Here is a 4,549-nt window from a genome sequence, read left to right on the forward strand (position 1 = left end):
GTTGAAAAGTTAAAGCTGAGGCCAACGAGGATAGTGAAAACTCTGAGAGGTTCATGTCTGTTAGTAGGTGGAAATGAGATTTGTCTTTCCTGCGCACAGTTCTTTTTCTGCATCCACGCATACTTGTACATCCAAACGGACTGCTGTTGCACATCTGATCACTTCATTTAAAAATTATTTTACACCTCTTTTACTTTTCTGCTGTGTGAAGATACGGGAATATTTCCTAAGGTGTGTTTCCTAAGGGTATTTCCTAAGGATGTGCCAAGGAGGGTAGATTTTGCACTTTTGTGGGAAGAGGTAATTCATTCGTAATTCTCTCTTTGCAGGAGGCAAGCAGTAACATAGAAGATACACTTGCATTTGCCTGCATTGCAATAATATTGATTTAAGCTTTTTTTACTTTGTCATAATGGCTACCAGCCGTTTGACTACTTCAGCAGGGAGCTTTCTGCCACCACCTCTGCTTGGACAGCTTAGCTGCTGCGCTCATACCTATCTTTTGTGCCTACTGGAGTGATCCGGGGGGATTTTAAATTGGCCACCTCTGCTCTTCCTCAGCCACCCCATGTATGCAATGTAGCAGTGTCACATGAGTTCCCTGAGAGCTCCCCTCCCCTAGAATTTTTCAGTCATTTGAGGAAAAAGTTAGGACAGTATCTCTACTCTTAATGAAATGTCTCTCTCTCTGGATGCTGGTAATTTATTCCCACTTAAGGTGGTTTAATTTTGAGCCCAATGGAAGAACTTTTACAAACATGTTTCTTTTTAAGTTTGAAATCCTCCTACAAACTGAAAATACTTCCCAATGAAAGACTCTGGCAAAAATTCTCGCTCTTTTCAGGCGTTATTATCAAAATGTCTTGCAATTCTGAAGTAATAACTGTTCTCACCACATATTTTTCTAGCTACATATTTTTCTAGCTTGTTTACTACTGGTGATGTATTGCCTTTCTTTGTGCTGCTAATATATCTGACTATAAAAGCAGCTTTGTGAAAAAGGGGAACAAAATATAAAGTCTACATTCCTTGCAAACACACATGCCCCAGGTGTGTGGGATTCATGGCGTGTGAATAGTGACATTATGGATGGAGCTCCCTGCTGAAGTACTGACAGAACATAGTTAATAAATCCAGCTGACTTTCAGATGTGACATCTGAACACTGTAAAGTCATAGCTTAAGCCAAGAATTACTGGGAACTGTGTATAGCCCTGTTAGGTATTTCTAAATTATTTTAGAGGTATAAAAATATGAAATATTTGCTTTCTCATTTTTTCCAGAACATTAGAGACAGTGTACCCGTACTACATCAAGGCTCCTAGTGATTCTCTGGCAAAACCCATAAAGCAGCTATTGACAGGTATGTATCCAGACCATGGGAAAGACAGTGTGGTTGAAAGAAGTGCAATGCAGCACTCACACTTGCAGATTCACAGAGCTGTTATGGGGCACCTCAGGCTGAAATGCGCTTACAAAGGTCTCTGCCTGGTGCCTGCAACCCTGGGGAGAGATGAGGTAATACAGTATAAGGCAGAAAATGCATCTGGATGTATTTTAGCTTTGTATTTAACAGTAAGGACTCTACAGATGAAATCCAGCTCCTTTCCTTCAAGCCTGATTTCAGGAACGGCTTTCCTTTGTTTTCTGAGGAAGAGATGACAAGTTTCACTCCTCCACATCTCCCTGCTGCCTTACTACAAACAGTCAGTAGTGCTGCGTGTCTGCAAATGTAGCTCCTCGACTTAAACAAGGGCACTGAATTATTTTATTTTTTTTTTAGCTATTCCTTCCTTACTGGCTACAAGGAATCCAGTTTAGATAAATCATTGAATTTCAGAATGCTATTACCCAACCAAAATGCATACAGGTACTCGCAGACATACAGAATACATGCACGCTTGTGCACATATGCACATGTGAAAATCCTGTTGGGTTGGAAGAGTAGGAATAAGTCTTTATCTAAGAACTTCACTCAACAGAGGTTAAATTTGGTGTTTACACCAAAAGTACATTACCGTACTATGTAGTGCTTTACTGTTCAAGGTTCAGTGAGCATGATATGTTTGGGCGTAGTAGTAGTACTATGTATGTAGTACATTACCGTACTATGTAGTGCATTACTGTTCAAGGTTCAGTGAGCATGATTAGATTAATTGGGAAAAATAATTCTCGAGGCTGAACCTAGCTCTATGAGTAGCAATAAGTTATGAGTCCTTCACTGTCATTAGTCAGGTCATGTCGTAAAGAACTTAATTTGAGATTCTTCAAATGGGCTTTCACGTATACACTGCTAATGTACGTTCCTCAGAATCAGGAGGCTCAGAGTTCATCTCCCGTCTGTGTGATCAGTATGAGTAATAGGATAGTGTGCTTTTCTTCATATAAAAGAATAACATCTTTTATACCAAGACATAAATCATTTACAGTGACAGTTTCACTTTGACTTATGGAAGCTGATCGCTATCCCTCCAGGTTAAATGTGTTTCTTTAGGCCTGAAATGCAGACATGCTGACTGTCAATTGCTACTTTGGCCTGAAAATACTGAAATGATTTGACAGTTGTACAGAACAAAATGTAGGTGATATGAAACATTTTATTTAATTAATGCCCATTCAGATGACATTTGCAGAATGAAAACCACAGAAGTCTAGATATTATACTTTTGTACAGAAATAATGTTAAAAGGGTTTTAGGAGAATTACAGCGAACCTTTACTCAGTCATTTTATCATGCAGATGTTTGAAGTATCTGACTCAAAGCAGTTTGACTTTTGCAATTCTTGAGTATATATATTAACATTTCTTTTTTTCAATAGACTGCAGATGGGAAAACATCACGGTTTCCCTGGTCAAAAATGTTTCTGATGAGGGAGTTCGTGAGTGGTGGGTTTTGAATCAGCTTGGAAAAAGATACAAAACGTCTGAAGAGAGTCTTGAACTCTTCATATTCAGTGATAAAGTCAGTCCACCAAGCCTTGGATTCTTGGCTGGTTATGGGTAAGAAGGAATCTTTACCTAAAATTAAAAAAAATGTAGATAAGATAGAAGTAGAGGTGACTTTATTTGCTGGTTTGAGGGGGTTATTTTTTTGTTGTTGTTGTAGCATTTGAACATTACAATATTTTGAAAAGGGGTTTTGTGAGATTTTAAAGTTCATGTCTATTGATGTTATCTATTGAAGGCTTCATACTTGTAAGGAATGGCATTACCTGCTTTCCAGTGGGAAAGGCGGCAGAAGCACCCTTCACACCAATTTCCTATTGAAGTACAGTCATTCAAATGATGTTAGTTTAGCTACAGGTGAGGTTCTGCCCAAACTCTGCCCAGTTTTGGCAACCTTCCCAATCTCGTAGCCGGGAGCCTGGGTGTAAAACAGTTGTGAAATACATTTCCAAAGGCAGAGGAAGGCAGGAGACTGTGCCTTCTGGGGAGATACGCCCTTCTGGCGTGATTTTGAAGAACTCCTCATAGAAGGATTATCAGGGGAGGACAAGTAAACGTTAGCCTGTCACCGGTCACACATACTTTAATAAAAAATATTAGATAGGAAACCTGACAGATCATTTGCCTTTAGCAGCCAGCGATTGTCAGATTTCCCACTGTGACTTCCAAGCTGTAGCAGACAGGCCGTGAGACCCTCAGCGACCGGGGTTAAAGCATTTAAGTCAGCAGCCTCAGCTGTTTATGTTCCCAGATTTCTGTGGTGTTTGAAGAGACCTTATTTTCCTTCATCCTGCGGCACAGCAGAAACAAGATCATAATTAGAAATTAATGTTCCCTCAGCTGACAAACTGCTTAGCCGTGTAGATGAGCTGCCTTACACTTGGCTGTCCCTTTTTCAAGGCGTGATTTGAACTCTTTCCTTTCTTTCTTTCCAGCATCATGGGACTATATGCCTCGGTTGTCCTGGTGATAGGAAAGTTCGTCCGTGAATTTTTCAGTGGGATCTCTCACTCCATCATGTTTGAGGAGCTACCCAATGTAGACCGAATCTTGAAGTTGTGTACTGACATTTTCTTAGTGCGAGAGACTGGAGAACTGGAACTAGAAGAAGACCTGTATGCCAAACTAATATTCCTGTATCGCTCACCAGAGACTATGATCAAGTGGACTAGGGAAAAAACCAATTGATCTCTTTGGTGTCACACTGCGAATCAAGTTGATTTCATCTGAATTTTAAAGGAAAAAAAAAAAAAAAAGCACAATATTCTCTTAAGAGCTAAGCCTTTTATAGTTAGGTAGCAATGTTTTTCACTGAAGGAGTCCTGGAAGCTACGGCCTTAGGATTCCATGCTGCCTTTCAAATTAAGGATCAACAGTGAAGAAGGTTGGATGATTTTGTTGTTTTTAATGTGCCACTCCTCTACAGTCTGGGGACTGCTTTGTAATTTAATCAACAAAAAGTTTGCATCTTTGTCTGGCTAATTTAATTTTCCAGACAGTCATTACGACGTCAAGAGAAAAGAAAGGAGTGAACCCACAGATGACTCCAGTGTACCTTCTTAACCCTTTCTGGAGCCATACAGATTGGATTGTGCAATATGCTG

The sequence above is a fragment of the Charadrius vociferus genome, unplaced genomic scaffold (assembly GCF_000708025.1).
Source record: "Charadrius vociferus isolate BGI_N301 unplaced genomic scaffold, ASM70802v2 scaffold65, whole genome shotgun sequence".
In the NCBI taxonomy this organism is placed as follows: domain Eukaryota; kingdom Metazoa; phylum Chordata; class Aves; order Charadriiformes; family Charadriidae; genus Charadrius; species Charadrius vociferus.